General features: G+C 41.0%; 1 protein-coding gene across 1 annotated transcript in view; it reads right to left on the bottom strand.

Moving 5' to 3' along the window:
• LOC308306614 (dolichyl-diphosphooligosaccharide--protein glycosyltransferase subunit STT3B-like) overlaps positions 1 to 18,174 on the bottom strand; it is a 73,191-nt gene that overhangs the window by 54,006 nt on the left and 1,011 nt on the right. The gene's annotated exons all lie outside the window — the stretch shown is intronic.

Genomic DNA, 18,174 nt, shown 5'->3' with positions numbered 1-18,174 from the left:
CCCTCAACACAGCTTACAAAACAGAGTAGAGCTACTGCCTAGTCTACCTAGTAAATGTGTGGAATCAAAGCTGACCATTTATTTTACTTCACCTAGGCACTTTACCTAAACATACAATTAAGTGAGGTCTAACCACAATTATATGTACGATAGCATATAACATTATTTACAGTGCCACATTTACAGCCTTGCCAGATGTCAAACATAATGGCATTATAAGTTATAACCATTTATTAACAGAGTACAAAGGGCAATTTCTACATGACCTGCAATACAGATATACTGTACCTGCATAGTGCATACACATTGCTGGGCAACATATTGTTACTGACCGTAGAACCATAAGCTTATCATTACCTCCATGTCAAACACATAACAACCATTAACATATACCCACACCGGAGCACACTCTGCATCATCACCTCCCAGAATGTACAAAACATTGGCACGAATACTCATCGTGCCAACGCAGGTCGCACACTAAGTTACTGAGTGTTGAGCTGATATTATGATCAATCACTTCGGTTTTGACCATGTTATATAGACTACCTTGGTGAGTAAAAGTGGGGCCACAAAAGTTTAAAGTTGACTTTATCAAAGTTTGACATTTATCTTCTTTACCTTCAAAGGCTCACCCAAATTTAGTTTGTGTTTGCAAGACCATGCACTAACAGAGGTTGAAGAAGTTATGACCCTATAAAAACAAAATGAACACACTAACAGCAAGGTTATTCACGCTGACATATTTACTTTGTTCTTACTGCTGCCAACTAAAATCATCGAGGCTACCGTGAACTATAAAATACTGTACACATCCCCCTTTTTGTGTTTGTCATGTTTACTACACTGGCAGTGGTCTGCCTTGAGTGGAGCGTGCACTTTGTCCTCTCATATCTTCCACTGAATGATGAGGCCATTTCCTTCCATATGTCTGCAGCCCCGGCCTGAGGACGGCAGTTTAGTAACTCATGCCTATCAGCCCCCCCCCCCCCCCCCCCCACTGTAACACCATTAAATGTGAGCCCGACCGATGCCACAATTTTGGGTCTGAATCCTAGCCCACATTTAACCTACTGTATAGACAATTACATACAAAATAAACGCTTTGATGAATAAAATAAATTGATAGATAAAAAAAAAAAAAAAAAAAAAAAAACTTCACAAGGGTCGCAGCATGGTGTGTTGTGAGCTTGTAGATTTGCCTATAATGACATGCCCAGAGTAGGGATACAAGGTTGAAAGTGGTTATTCATTGGGAAACATCAGCCAATCAACTGTATAATTGCAGATGCCGATGTCAAACACTGGCCAGGCCCTAATTAAGTCATTGAAGTAGAATGAAAAGGTAGTGCAGGTCTGTGTACTGTGCTGGGGGCGACTGGCAGCTGACCTTTTAATCTAGCTCGATCTAACAGGGAGGTTGGGCTCAGACCTGTCAAGGTTACTATAGTACTAGCCCTCGAGGGTTTCTGATCATAAAATTCATTGGAGTCGCGTTAGGGATTACAGAGGAGTGCTGATGGCTGGCCTTGTCTTGGTTACTTAGCGTTGCAGATGTGACCAATCGTTCCATTGAGGCTGATGTGTTTGCTCTGTTTCTGTGACGTGAAAATCTGGCAGCATGAGCTCACTGGTTACCGTTGTGTCGCCCTCTCTATCCTCCATCTCAGTTTGTTCTCCTCGCCTCATTCTCCCTCGACTCCTTTTTTGGCAGAATCAGTCTGAGGTCAAAAATGACTGAATAATATATGACAGAGAAGTATGGCTGTGAAAATTACTGCTGTATACAGACATACACACACACACACACACACACACACAGAATAAACAGGCTGTTGACAGTTAAACAGGGCTGGGCTGCTGCAGGGCTTTGCAACTGGCTTTCCTGCTGAGTCATCAGCAGCGAAGGCTACACAGTAAAGTCCCCAGTGTTGATTTAACTCTGAGAGTGTACAAATGTAACCGAATGGACCCTTACAGATCCATTTGGTTACATTTATACACTCTCGGGAGTTACTAATGGATTGAGGATTATACGGTGCACAACCATGATGAAACCCAGTACGAAATTCCCTGTAACATAGGAGTCGATCCGGTCACGTTCAGAAAGAAATATGAAATAGTGATGAAAATATGTTCTATGAATAATTTATGAATGGAACGGCTGTGTGTCACAGAAAAGCCTACAGTCCCGTTTCTTAAATTAGAGGTCAGAGGCCTGGGTATGGTTTGTTATCACATGATAAAAGAGGCTATGTTTCAGTATTGGGTCCAGTATTGTTTTTGTCATCAGCGTCTCAGACAGAGAATCAGTCCATGGTCTAGTGAAAAACTTGCATCTTGGGGAAGCCCTGACATCTTCCTTGGTTTGGGGTTCACTGAAACACACAGTACTGTACATACTCTACTAGGGAGGGATGCAAGTTCTAAGATATGGAAACTAATGCACATTTAAAAAAAACAATTCAGGAGTCATAGGCAATGAAATATACTAAGTAATACACTTTGTTGCATATATGGAATTTCAGGAGCAAATTTGCATAAATGAGAAACCAAAAGAAAATGCAGCACAACATTGATTGTGTTTATCATATAGCTTTTTGGTGGATATTCATTTTCAGGCTCCATGAACCATAGCAAGGCAGGATCCAAATAAGATGATAAAATGATCTATGAGATGACAGACAGAACTCCTTCAGTGGCATCCCCATATGTTCACACGACACCCACACAAACTTAAAAGGCTCTAGTCCTCTCCCCATGGAGGAGAGAGGCCAAGACAGGTGGCGAGCCAGAGACACTCGAGTGAGTGAGTGAGTGAGTGAGTGAGTGAGTGAGTGAGTGAGTGAGTGAGTGAGTGAGTGAGTGTGTGTGTGTGTGTGTGTGTGTGTGAGAGAGAGATAGGTCTGGAATCCTCAGGATTTACGTTTTTTGTTGGAGGCAGAGAGGTAGCGAGAGAGAGAGTTGGGTCTGGATAGTAGTTTTTGAAATGATTTGAGTTAGAGGCAGGACCAACAAAGAGGAAGAGGTCAACAGAGCGAACAGGAGTGAAGGACACACAGAGAGAAAGAGAGAGAGGCGTATGGCGGGGCTACAAGAAGGAGATATGTTCTCTGCGAGAATCACTCTTTGGCCCATTTTAATTGGTAGCCTGTACAAGCAGCCTAATGGCTTGTGAACGCTTAGCAAAGCCTTGACAAAAAAGAAACTTAACGACAGGGAGGAGAAGGAAGGAGAAAGGGTAGGAAGAAGAGATAGATTGGCGGACAGAGACAGCGATATGGAGAAAGTTGTATGGCGAGGTTTTGTTAATTAACTATTTAGTCTCACGCAATTGAAGTGTCTTGTTATGTAATTGATCAGATAAAAAACAAACTTTCTTTCTTCTTTTTGGCATTATCAAAGTGGGACAAATCAAATATATAATCCTGATGAATATTTATTGTCAACTCCAATTGTTGTGATGACGCTAAAAGATTAATCAGCTGTGAGAAGCGTAAGGCAACTCCATTATGTTAATTTCCTTCTTTGTTTGTCATTTTAATTAGGATAATAACATTTGGTGGGGCAGTATGGATGCACTGCACAGTAGGGCTGGGAAAATAACAGCATTATGGTAGTAATGTGAACACCGTGGGGTTGAGCTCATTACCAGTTTATTTATTTTTGTCGGTGGAAAATGTGACATGTTATGTAGTATAAAATAAACAAAAAGAGAGAACCAACATCCCCAACCCAAGTTTGGGCAGGTGCTCTATAAAATAAACAATAATAATTGTTAATTTAACATCATTTACTTTCTTCGGTTAACCACCAGGATCTGCTTCTATTCACCGTGGCTAAGAAACATTCCACACGTCACAGCCCTATCCTCTCCTCATTTAGTAGACCAGTCATGTGGAGCTTTGGAGAGCAGCCAAAGAGACAACAAGGAAATATGGCAGAACGCTGGGGAAGGATATTGTTTACCGGTAAGTTGTTTCCCATCTGCATCACAAACAATGTATCTCAAATAACAACATTTAATTTGATCCTGGGCCAATGGGAGACCATTTCTCAGCTGGGGTGTTGATTCAGTAGTCTAATATTCTTCATGGAGGTATTGATAGTTGGTTGGTATCACCCATCCCTGGCCTGTTTAGCCCCTGGAGTAAAGGGGGCTATTGTTGTTATAAATGTGACAAATGTGATATGACAAACACATTGCACTCCCATTAGCCGCCTGGCGTCATGGTGATATGATCTAATGAAGAAATAAACACATCAGCTGCCCCTTTCCCAGTCACAGATCGAGATTGCTTATTTAAATTGCCAATAAAACTTTGTAATTGCTGTGTAATTAGACAGGTAATGTAGCATACACTGATGTTTGCTTTGGATGAGCAAACTCCCGGTTGATGTTTGTTTTATGCTAGCTGCTGCCCTTGAGGGCTCTTGCCTACTACGAAGTAGGGATGTCAGCGGTTAACCGGTTAACCGGTTAGCCGACCGTTAAGAAATAACCGGTCATGCTTAACGGTTTCACGGTTAATTTTCATAATAATATGATCGCATTTTCCTGGACCTGCATAGTGTTTTTGGCTATGGAGATGTGATTTTGTCAAACAGACTCTGGGAGGCGCAAGAGAGTAAGTAGTCTTATGTCATGTCCAATCGAACAGTGAATGAGAGACAGCTGTTTTAGTGTTACGCAGTGGGGTCTGTGCCACAGTGTGGTCCGGGGAGGATCAGACAACGAGCGTCGTAATACACAAAACAGAACACGTAGCCAACAGAGGTATTTCGGTCTGGGAGCATTTCAAAAGGAAAGGATTGTAGACGACAGTATCTTTCTCAAATACAGCAGCGACAAGAGGCAACAACGATGCTCAATCACAAGCCGTGAGTCGCAGAACGCGACGTGCTGTGAGCTTGTAGATCTGCCATTTTCATCTCGGAAGAGTTTTCTCTGCAGCGCGAGTCAACAGACTCGTACACAACAGAACTCGTCGTCATGTTAATGGTTCTCAATAAAAATGCTCAGCCTAGGCTAGAGCTTGTTTGTTTGAAAGGCAGAATAGGCACCGCCGCCGACCACTTGTTGAAACGCGCAGGCGATGCTTGTTGTTTATTGATGATTAAGCCTAGAACAATTAATTTTATTGTTAAATCCGTCTTTTTTGTTTGTCTTTCAAAGGAGCATAACTAAATGTCTACCATTCCTCTACCAACATTAATTCTGTGTACTTATATATACAATTTTGGGTTAAAAATAATAATAAATAATAATAACAAATATATTAAAAAAAATTTTTTAAAAAAACGTTAATTAACCGGTTAATGCTGACGGCTAACCGGTTACTGGATAAACCGTTAGTGACATCCCTACTACGAAGCAGTGATTTTGTTTTCTTCACCTGAGCCAACATGTTGTGCGGTTTGTGTGTGCTTATGGATAATGTGTATGTGTTAAGCCTAGCAACATAAACCCTGAGGAGATAAGAGCGATTTGTACTGATCTGTCTCGTTTATGCAACATGTAAAGCGAGAAAATGATAGGACTTACGATCTCAGCAAGAAAGAGAGAGAGGGCGAGAGAGGAAAGACAGGGTTAGAGAGAGAGTGAAAACAAGCTGGCAAGCCAACCAGATTACATCTGTTTATTCTTCAAATGAACCATGACAAATCCCAACCACTTGTTCACAATCACACAACACACGGAAATGAACAGCACTCGTCTAATTCCCAGTAGCACGCAGGTGGATTATAAATGGTAATAGAGGACTCTCTTCAATCAAGTGGGACAATCTGCAAGAATAGCATATTTGTTTCAAATCGAGTTGGAGATAGATAGGCCTACTTGTAGTTAGATATGTCAGTCATCCAGTTTAATTGCATTCCACCTTTGTAAACCTGCTGTCTGCTTGTCGGTTCCCCCTGATGGCTCGAACAGGGAAATGGATGTTTAAAAAAATAATGATATGAGTGGCATTTGAGGCAACAGACATGGGTGATACTATCTACAGCAAAACTAGAATTAGCTAATTAGATCCAATCAAGTAGTCTAGATCAGTCAGTCTTAAGTACAGAATAAAATGTATAGTTGATAATAATATAATTATAGATGATATTTAATAAATAGTAAAGTTCATGTTTTATTTTCACTCAAATAGACCATTTTGTGTCCACAACTAAAGAAAATTGTGCCCATGGTGAAAGCACAGAATAGAAATACATTTTCCCATTCCATCTGAATGATTGTGGTGTCGCGGGATCAGTTGTCACAGAGGCAGGCTGTAAGCCTCACAAAAAGTAAATGCCCTCAGAAAGAATTAGCTCCTCCTGGCCTCCTATCAGCCCTCACCTGATCACTGCTGATGTGTACAGTACTGACCCACAGTACCGAGCCCAGACCCTAATTACTGATGCAGACAGGGGGTCTGACTGACTCATTCCACTAAAGCAGCCACCAGTGATATCCAATAGACATTAAGCATCTCTGCATCAGCTGAGAGGAAGTAGTTTCCCCACTGGAATCTATGTATTTGTTTCTGTACACTTTCAATGGTGAAAAAAAAGAAAACTGGACATACAAGAGTGTCTAATGCAGAGCAGAATACCAAGAAACCGCTAGAATAAAAAGCATACTCCGTGTCAGCCAAAGAGGCCATAATCTCAAATACTGGTTTGGAAGGTGAATGAGTAATTCCTCCATTCAGCTACTGTTCAGTTACCCTTGAGTACAGAAATGACCTCTCAGCTAGTCCACTGGAGCCGCTCAATGGTCCACTATACAAGATTTCTGTTGTACAGCATGGGGCAGCAAGGTGACTGTGAATATGTATACAAGTTAAAGTGGGAAGCCATGCATTTCTGAAAAGCAGTATGGAAGGTCACTCAAGCTTCCTTCGATACACAAAGGCGAATAAGCTCAAAGTGGAAAACTAAAAATATAAGCTTACGTATGTCTTTTAAAATAATATTTTTTATTCCTGTGCAACTGTTGAGGCGCACCCATATTAACTGCATAGTATGGGCCAGTATATCCCACATTCCCAATCTAAAGATTGGGGAACTACTGTAAAATAAAAAACTGGTGAGGGGAGCATTTTGATAATGAGAAACGTAGAACTACTCCAGGCCATAGACTGGAATAATCGATCACTGTGTAGCTGCATTCTGCTTTGTGAAAACTACGAGCTGGTGATGGGAACAGACAGGAACTTGCCATGCATTGCACACAGTGCACACTGGCTTATTATGATAGTGGCTGGTAATCCGTGCCCATCTAGACACCCTCCATCGGCGCTGAATCCAATGTGAACAGCTGCAACAGCAACTAGAATGAAATCGATGCCAGCATTCAACCTAACGGGAAACATGGTTTACTTCAGCCAAGTTCAACCAAGTGCTTGGTGTCAGTCAGGTAGACTTGATCGATCCTAATCCAGGAAGGAGAGCACTAATCCAGGCATGACAGAGCAATGCCGTTTGAGATACTGTACCCCTACCCCATCACAGAATCAAATAGGAGTTCTGTGATCCTGCCCATGTCAAATTACAGCACTTATTGTGTGGAGGAAAGAGAAATCAAAGATTTTCTCACTGCCCTCTTTAAACATAGGAGAGTTGGCTTAAGTCACATGGCAGCCTCCAGCAGCTGGAAAAGGGCAAAGAGAAGAAAGGAACTGAGAAATCTGGTAATGGGAAAATGGAGAGATGGAGCAAACTGGTGAGGGAAACACCAGACCTCCCGCTATGAAAACTATTATGTGGAATGTGGAAATAAACATAAGTTCAAACTCAATGACGTTGAATGGTTGCTGGACTGATTGAGTGAGTCATCCATGGAATTCATACAAGAAAAAAAAAGAAAACCTCACCCTGCACAGAATGAAACCCTGAGGAGAGCAGAAAGTAGAAGTCACTCTCTAAAGTCACATGGGCTAAAGTAAAATTCCTGGCAGTGGCACTTTCTCTACTGAGGAGCTTGTACGTATGCCTCTGTCGCTGCGCTTTCGCCGTCTACAGTACATTAAGGTAGTGACGTCAAAAGAAAAGCAGAGCTCACACTTGCTTCCTTTTCAACAGTTTGTCGAGAACAAAAAAAAACATGAGTGTCTGTGTATCTTAAAGGAGAAATAGTCAACTTTTTCTTGAAAAACAGACGCTAAAATAAAAATAATGTTTCGAAAATATTTTATAAAAAAAGATTAAGCTTCATATATGTGTTTCTATTCAAAAATGACCACAAAAAGCACAAAATAATGGTAAAATATTATCAAGAATAGACGGATATAAACAAAGTCAGCCTGACAATGGCCAAAATGATTATTTTATCATTATTTTATGCTTGTTGTGGTCATTTTTGAATAGAAACATTATTTTAGAAACATTTTAGAAACATTATTTTTATTTTAGCGTTGGTTTTTCAAGAAAAAGTTAACTATAGCTCCTTTAAAGTTTGTCTGTCTGTCCGTGGGTCTGTGCGAAGGATGCCTCGAATCTCTAGCCCGTTCCATTGGCTTCACGGATTGGCCAACCTTTGTGTCACGTTGTGCCGTAAGTGGTCACTGGTCAGTAAGTGATAGCGTGTACAACACTACAACGGAATTCCTAATAATTATGGAGATATTCCCATATATCAATATTTAGTCGATACATGGCATGGTAGTGTGTGTGTGTGTGTGTGTGTGTGCGCGTGCGTGCGTGTGTGCGTGCGTGCCACCACTGCGACGTGCGTGCGTGCATGCGCTGGGGGGCTGATTGCCATTGCATTATGTTTCCTGCAGTGGAACCCCTATCCTCTCAGTCACAAACCACCACCTGCAGCTGTGGAGGTCAGCCAAATGTTTGAGTAGTGCAAGTTAAAAGATGAATGAATACAAATGTTGATGTTTAGAGAGATGGTAGTGTGAGAGTAGATGTTGCCTGAGGAAAGCAGAAATTAAGTCATGCAGGCCTCTATCTGATATCCTGACCTGTAGATACAATATCTAGATCTGCAGCAGGGTTATATCTCCATCCTTCCAGTGTGTTAAACATCACTATTTAGGCAGGTCAATGAATGCATGAAATCAAACCACAAGGTCTCTTCTTAGCATAATAAGAGTACGTATTATTAAGGCATACATTATCAGCTCGATAAGTTGATACCATGATGCGGCTTTTAACAATTTGCCCAAAGGAACAGGGATTCACAATCACCACCATGCACTTTTCACATTATGCTAATTACACAAGCACTAAAACAAACAACAAAAAACATGTACAATTATTACCTTACACTGTGTAGCCGGAGGCTATTTTACTCACAGCACAAAAACATATAAACCTAGACAGACATTGTGAAGACCGAACCACAAGACATGATCTGGAGATGGCTGAAGGGAACAAGGAGGTTTACTGCACTGTTGCTTCATTATCACTTTGTAATGTGCTTGTACTGTACATGTACAGTACACATAATTATTTTGGGACCATACTGTAAATTGGCTGTGGCCTACAGCCCTGTCCCAGCAAGTCCAGAGCCCTAAGCAGGTAAACATATTTATTCAAGCTAGAGAGTGAGAGAGAGACAGACAGAGAGAGAGAGAGACAGAGACAGAGAGAGAGAGAGAAATGAAAAGAAGAAATAAAACTGCTGAGTGACTTAAAAAGCAAGCAATTATAGACAAAGAAAAATACAAAGAGGGAACTATGCCTATGTTGCCCATGTGCTGAAGCCGAAGGGGGAACATGACCACAGTAGAGATACAGTAGATCAGGGCCAACTTTGTCATGCAGATACATCAAATATTCAATTTTGAAACAGATTCAGAACCATGTAAACGGTCCCCTGTCTCTACAACTCTAATCTCACATATTGCAGGTATGGTTGGATACCATTCTATCAAGACTATTCTGTACTAGCCTCGGAAACCCAGGCTTTTATTCTGTACCAACTAAGGCATAGGCTACACGGAGCTGGATTTTTCATATATCCTGGTTTTTCAGATATCCACATGGAAAAATATCTAGGTCCACACGACAAAGATATCTAGGTCCCCAGACCTCCACTAGGGGGACAAGCACACACACAGTAAAGTCTTAAGAGATATCCGGGTACCATGTCTAAACGGATCCAGTGAATCGGATATTTTTCAATGTCTCCACTTATTTATCCGGTCTCAAAAATATCCAGCTTCGTGTGGCTGCAAGCCCCAACCGCACAAAGAAATGTCTAGCTAATGTCTAGCTTCAGAAATATCCAGCTCTGTGTAGCCGGCACCTAAGATGACTAGAAGGTCAGGTGTACTACTGCATCTTCAGTTTTAACTCTACACAAAGAATACTAGGGTGTGAATTGTTTAGTTGCTTTGTGCATTTTGTCTTGTTCCTCTATGAACGATGGTAAGCATAGAATGTTTCATCTTCCTCCGAGCCGTTACGTAATCAAACATCAGATTTCATCTTCTTGTGACTGAGCAACAGAGATATTCATTCCGCATCTACAGGAAAGGATTACCTAAATCAAAGACAAAATACTTATTGCAGACACAAAGAAAAGAATATTCGTTGTCAAGGTTTGCTGTTCTGCTATTAGGGATAGAAAAAAGAAGAAATAAATCTAACAGGAATGTGCATTGGGGTTGAGTTGAGATGGAATGGGGTATAATAATAATTTAAAAAAAAATGAATGTATAGAAAAATAAATACCAAACTTAGTCTTATAAGAGTGTGGCCTCTAGGCATGCAACAGTTCTCAGTTTCATATTGAACCATATGGTTCACCATCCACGGTAGACGCTTACGCTTGTGGATTGCAGATTTTCGGTTTTGCAATTACATTTCACGTTACTACTTTACACAGATTCTTACTGCCGAGATCAGATTTCAGTGTGAACAGTGTCACTCGCCAAAATGGCAATAGTAGATTTACAAGCATCGCTCATGTTGTAAGCTTATAGTCATAGATCATCTATTGTTGGCAAGCGACACTGTCGGATTAATAGATGCCTTCTGTATCAATTTGACATGTTATTTGCACTTTACTTACGTTGAGGTCGTTAAGCCTTGTTGAAAAGTTTTGTTATTTATGACAACAGCTCGATATAAAGACAAATATTCCATGATAGTGGAGAGGGACAACACTTTTAAGTGTTGTAAGCGTAACCTCATACAGAGATTAAAAGAACCAAAAACTATTTGGAAATAATGAAAGGCAAAGAGACGAAAGGTTTGTTTATGCCCTTGAAAATATTGTCATAATGGAAAGTGAAATATTAAATATTTTCTTCAAAGAAAATATTTTCAAAAGATATTGAAACTGCACATAAAAGGGTGACCCTCCGTACCCAATCTGACTTGCTATTTATCGATAGCAAGTCACTAGGTACCCAATCTGACTTGCTATTTATCGATAGCAAGTCACTAGGTGTGCAGTTTGCGAGAGAGGCTGCCGAAAACCACAATGTGGTGTTCAGTGACAAAGCACCATTATACTGTACAGGGGATATCCAGATGGCATGGCATCGCACCCGGCCGCATTGACAAACTACATAGCTTTATAAATACTTAATCTATAAGCACAATAAATGCTTCATAAGAACACTGCTAGTGTAACTAAAAGATTAGCTAAAAATGATTAATGATTAATTCGATTGTCAACTATGACAATCTCTAGTATACCCACACTCTTCACTGGCATTTCTTGGTAGTACACAAGGAGCTTAGACTATTTGCAGAGAGAATTAGCTATTAAATGTTATGTGACATTGGTCTACTTACCAAGTTAGGTCAAGCTATGAAAAGACCTCAATAACAACACTCAAATCCTGTTCTAAACTGTTGAGGAAGTGCTCTGGCACACGACACGGTCTCTCTCTACCACCCAGTGGTTCTGTTGATCAGGCTCTCATGTCAGCCAGCCTGCCTTCCTTTCCAGAATCTGCCTGCCCATTTACTGTCTCTCTCTGCTTGTTACTACATGTCAGGGAAGAAGCTCTGCCATGTACAAACAGCGAAGTCTGGCACAGTCATTGACACTCAAGGATCAGGTTTCAGGCGGTACAGTATGTCAACGGAGCTGACCCGCAGTACAAACTGTGATGACCCTTAGCCACTGACTGAAGACATCAAACAACTGAACATGGAGACTATGTTTACTCTGATGAATCATAAGGCAAATCACACAATATTTGGGTATAAACCAACACAGGCTGGGATGGATTGTTGTCTTCATTTGCTGCTGAACAGGGATATGAGTTCTTTTTATTGTCCAACCCTGAAAATAAACGACACAGGCACTTATTTTTACTCTCTCTAGATCCCAACACCACAGAAAATATTGAAAATGTGAGATGGCGATGTGAAAGAAAATCTGATCTGCGCTGGCAGCTGGTACCTGTATAAATGGAGCCAAATATGGGCTCCGTTTTTCTATTCCAATTCAAACAGACAGATTTTATTTCTGCTCCTGTGTCTGCATCCCTTCTGCTTTAACTTTGAAGCCACCTTGGCTTTTTCCTGTCTGCCAGATATAACAAACAAAGGTAAACATAATCCTTTAAGGCAATTGTACAACAGTGCAAGTTGGACACCTATTCATTACAGAGCATAACACTCTCATTCTCCAAGTGCGTCTTGTGGCACAACCGATTACCACTTCTGCAGTGAAGCCTTGGCGCAAACAAGACACACACTTTATCAGTGATATCCTCATGAAACACTAGCCTATTTCCCATTATCTTCAATTCATGCATAAAGGGATAACAACGATCTTGTACTAGACTGTTCTTATTATCTATATAATGAAAAGATATTCTCCATTTAGCTTTTCTGTATTCTGTGCCCCATGGAGCTCATTATTCATGCATACGTGTTGAGTAGAGGCATATAGGTTGGCCGCCCGCTATTGGCTTTTCCAGATATATTGACATTATCTTTACTGTATGTTGTCAAATATGAAAACAATTATTTGCCATACACAAAGCAGAAACAAAAAGGAATGATGTGTAACCCAGCAGTGTCAGTGTCTAGTGTTAATGCTGTTTGACACCAGTTATATTTTGTACAATATATTTACAACTTTCCTACTACTAAAGTATGCATCAAATTTCACTAAATAGCAAAACAATATCAAAGCAGACCATAGTCACAAAAGCTCTAGTAATACTGAAGCATTTACCTTCACTGAGCAACAGGCTATTTCTCCAAATAAGTAGAGCATGCAAAAGTTGTATAATTATCAAAAGGTCATTCTAAAGTAAAGTTACAAAGCTCTATACACAATACGCAGTAATTTTGCTAAATTCATATAAACTAGCCCTTACCCGTTCAAAGATATGAGCTCCGAAATGATGTGCAGTGTGTGGATTATGGGATGTGCACTGTGCACACAGTATATGAGGGATGGAAAGTAACTTTAACTGGTGCTTGCATGCTAATATGTAGGAGCATCAATGTAAGAAATACCCGTTCCATTTAACGGCTACAGAGATACTGTGTACCGATCTGCATGATTTTGGACAACATCTGTAACAGGGCCAGAACCACCCCCCCCCCGCCCGCCCGCCCGCCCGCCCGCCTGGACACACACACACACTTTACTTTACTGTGTCTCTCTCTCTCCCTGTTTGCTGTCACTCTCAAATTGTTTTTAAATGATCGTGCATTTTAGGTTTGTGCCATCATTGAGCTCGGTCATTCACCCTCACAAAGTACACCAGATACTGCATTTGAAGCTTGAAACAGGATATTACTAATACATCACACCTGTCCTTGTCAGACCTTGCTGTAACGCAGTGATTCTCAACCTTTTTCATTTCAAGGAAGCCCAATTGGTACAATTTTATTTATGGGAGACCCAATCTACGAATATCTTTTATTGCTTTTGAGTGATAACCACGCGGGATTTTGTGCCTTATAGCGAGTCTCCAATTCAATTCTTAGCTGGCCAGACCATTGCGCTGCAAGTTATTCCTCTACACTCTCAATCAGAAAAAGGCCCATAAATAAATAAAATGTTAACAAATAAAATGTTAACAAATTAAACTAGAAATGCCCTCTGTCGAGGTGCCAACTTGCGCCATGTATGGCCTACTTGTGTGCAAGCAGAGCGCACCAAGTGCGCTTACCACTGGCAATGCCAATGACATCACCACTGGCATCACCATGAATACTGGTCCCTCATTGGCTGTTAATGATGACGTTGACACTGCCAGAGATGCTGGTCCCTGATTGGGCTACGATCTTAAAGGACCAGGTCACCTCTGGGACAACCAGATCTTATTTTATTGTTGTGTGGGACACGATCAACACAATCCTGAATTATTTTTTGTGTTCAATCTGTGTTTTTAGATATTTTAGTATTTCAGCTGATTTCAGCATGCTACAACTGGTCATATGATGCAAAATGCATCATATGACAAGTTGTAGCATGCTGAAATACTAACATATCTAAAAACTCAGATTGAACACAAAAAAATATTCAGGATTGTGCTGATCGTGTCCCACACAACAATAAAATAAGATCTGGTTGTCCCAGAGGTGACCTAGTCCTTTAAACAAGAGAGTACACCGAGGACACCGATATACTGTACATACACACCCAGCCGATCGTAGTACTTGCGCGCTCCGCTTGCGCAAGTAAAAATACATGACATAGTCTGATATAATTTGGTCCAGAATTACTTTACTGTCTTTATTGAAGTCTAGGTATAGACTAGAGATAACAATAAACCTCAGACCAATTTAGCCATTCTTGTATGTTCTCTAGTTGTTCATGTAATAATGAAGATTTGCTCAATAATTACCCTATGTTGTCCACACACCCAGCTTAGCAGCCAGTAACTAATGAACCAAACATAGTTCAGAGGCTAACAATATAACTGACCATCACCAACAGGCACCCTAATGCCAGTGCTGACTCTTGGAATATTAACTAGCCACATAAATGGCACATCGCAGAAAGAATGAGGTGAATAGAGAGAGATACAGAAAGGTGGAAAGACTTGTTGAAAGGGAGACAGAGACACGGATAAAGGGAGAGAACAAGCTGGGCACATGTGGTACAACAAAGGATGGTTTCCTCGCTCTGCTCTTTAAAGACGACTACAATAACATTGAGTAATGTTGGAGTGCAGAGTGTAAGAAAGTCTGTTTTTGGAAGGTTGATTCGCCACCTTGAATTTACTTTGTTGTGACACCTACAATATTCCACTCTCAGTAGTTCTGGACGTTTTATTGTGTGTGTAAAGTGTGTGCGTACGTACGTGTGCGTGCGTGTGACAATGGCCAGAGATAATACAAAAAATCACACCCGTGTGAACTGAGCGGTGGTTTACCCACCTAGTCTCAACAGCACCCTCTTACCCACCAACCCCTCCCCCCTTCCCCCCTGTGTGTGTGTGTGTGTGTGTGTGTGTGTGTGTGTGTGTGTGTGTGTGTGTGCGTGTGCGTGTGTGTGTGTGCCTGGCCTGGCCTGAAAACAGCGCCCCTCCCTTAACATGTGTGGTCAAAAAAGGTACTACACCACAGGCTTCAGGCTACATACAGACCCACCCACCCACCCACCCACATACAAACATACCTACACACACGGCCACGCTATGGAGACGGTGTGACCACCGCTCAAAAAAATAAAAATACAGCTTAGATTCAAATTCTAGCTCCCTGAACCCTCTAGGGTCTCCACTTCGAAGAGTTTCACCTTCTCAATTTGTTGAAAGGCAGACAAAAATACTGGCTTTGTGCCAGTTGTTTGATGCATGGTGCTGGTCCAAGAATAATAATTTTACTGGATGTTTCTATTGTATAAACAATGATGCAACACAGACTTGGGCTAGGGCAACAGTCATTTGGTGTAAAATATAACCGGCTTTGACACTTCCTGGCGGAAGCCAAGTTGGAAAACACTTTGGAAGGAAAAGAAAGCAAAATGATGATCAATGCAAGAACAGCATCATCTCTGGTTAGGCACAGTGCGAGATTACTTTCAGGGGGTTCATTATGTCTTAAGTTAGCTTCATAAACCACATTTCATTGACCAGTATTCAAACAATGACAAAAAAAATCAACAAAACCCTCCATTGACAGACTGTGACTGACTGTGTCCTTGTTTACCTTTTTTTTATATATATATAATTTTGGGGGTCCTTGTCCTTGACATGAAAAGAAGGTTTGACCACCAGTGATATTATAGCAATATAGCTTTTTTCAGTAAACCGTTTTAAAAAGCATTTGTAGATCGTCTATTTCCACTATTAAAGGGATATTTCACTTTCAAAAAACGTTGTCATTTTTATCGTCTAATCAGGGTTTAGTGGACAGTTTTTCAGTTGCTTGATTCAGTAATTAGACATTTGATATTCATTTTATCAGACCACGCCCCTTTCCTATACAAAACCCATTTTAACTTCAAAATCAAATTGTGAATCTGCTGATCTGTAGTGTGTTATGCCAAATAAAACAAAAACTTGACAGAGTAGTTCTGTTATTGAACAGAACAGAAATCAATACTTATTTGCTTTATGCCATTTTATTTTGAACTTTATCAAATGTTATGTTCCACAGTTTAAAATAAATCTGCTTAGGAGGTACTAATTGCAAATCTTTTACTCCCAGTTCTTATTTGTAATTAGTTAGAAGAAGTGTCAGGCTCACACCGACTACATCAACAGACATATGCCATTCATTTTCAATGGGGGCACGCGATCAGCCCGGCGAGTACTACAAGGCGAGGTTTCTGATGATTTGCCTTACCTGACGGACTGTCACTAATCTAATTTGAAAAACGTTTGACTCGTCCAACTTTATTCAAAACTGGTTCGTCGATCGGATCCGTCCAGGCAGCCAATAATGTAAGGAGCGCCTTACACACCTGTGCCATAGTATAGGTCTAGCTGAGGGAAATGACAGGAAGTGACCCAAAAGCGTGATTGTAAAATAACAACACCGCCAAGACAAACCTCTGCAGCACTGGAGCCGTGTTGGACTGGTGCTGTACAAAATGTTGTTCCACGCGCGGCTTCACACCTACTCATTTAATCCCTGCTCATTAGAGTAGAGGACAGAGTACAGCAACTTGCAATGGGCCTGGTCTACAAGAATTCGTAGACAACGCCACAAAGCCACCCATGTACCTGTCAAACCATTTCAAAAACGTTAAAGACACTCACAAGGACGACCCCAGAGGGAGCTCCACCAATCTCCTTCAACCCAGATTCGGCTCAAACGAGTTTAAATTAATTCTACTGCTATGCCGCCAAAATGTGGAATGCCGTACCACTAGTCCACTACCAACCAATCCTTACTCTCCTTCAAAACCGATCTAAAAGCAGGTGGCTAAAATTCGTAACTGGTCCCTGTAATACTACGCTTTTCACCAGAAATCCTCCCCACCGCCCAACTGGTAAAGGGGGTAGCCTACATTACGTGTATGAAGCCAAACATTTTTGAGAACCAAACAGAGTTAAGCCTATTTTATACTCAATTGTACGCTGGTTGTGCTGCCGTGCTGCTGTGATGCCGTAAATAGCAGATATAAACCTCACAACACATCTGGGAGGTTGCAAGCTTGTAGATCTGCTACTGAGCACAACAACGGAACTCAACCAAGTATAAATCAGGCTTTTTTTAGAGGATACCTACACACACTGTAATGACTGTATCATCGTCCATCACTTCCAGTTAAAAAATAAACACTATAATAACTATCGACACAGCGCTTCAGTGTCATCCAAGCACCTTTATGTCACCATTGTCCTCATTCATTGTGCGAACTGCGAAGACCACCCCCCTCCTACCACTACCACCTTGCTTCAGTTCCCAATGACAACACAAGGCAAGCTGCCTGTTTACTTACTGTATCCTGTTACACGAACAACTAAATATTAAATAAAAAGAAACGACTTAATACGACAGACCAGCTGATCTGACAGCCCTGGAGTTAAACTAGTTCTGGTCCATAGCATTAGAAGAAGTTCTCCTTAACACCATATGTCACAGATGAGCCCCCACCTCACGTCTAAAATACACATTTTGGAGAGAAAATAAAACATTTCCCCGGAAGTTTTGAGACTCTATTGGAAGTTTTAGCTACTCCACACCGCCCTCTACAGATCTTGTCAATAGAAAATTCCATTGACCAGATTTTGCCTTCCGGTGAAATATTCTCTTTTCTGGCTAAAAAGTGTATTTTAGACGTTAGGTGGG

The sequence above is a fragment of the Nannobrachium achirus genome, assembly GCF_963921795.1.
Source record: "Nannobrachium achirus genome assembly, chromosome: 2".
Classification (NCBI taxonomy): Eukaryota; Metazoa; Chordata; class Actinopteri; order Myctophiformes; family Myctophidae; genus Nannobrachium; species Nannobrachium achirus.
This window is presented reverse-complemented; position numbering and strand designations above follow the sequence as displayed.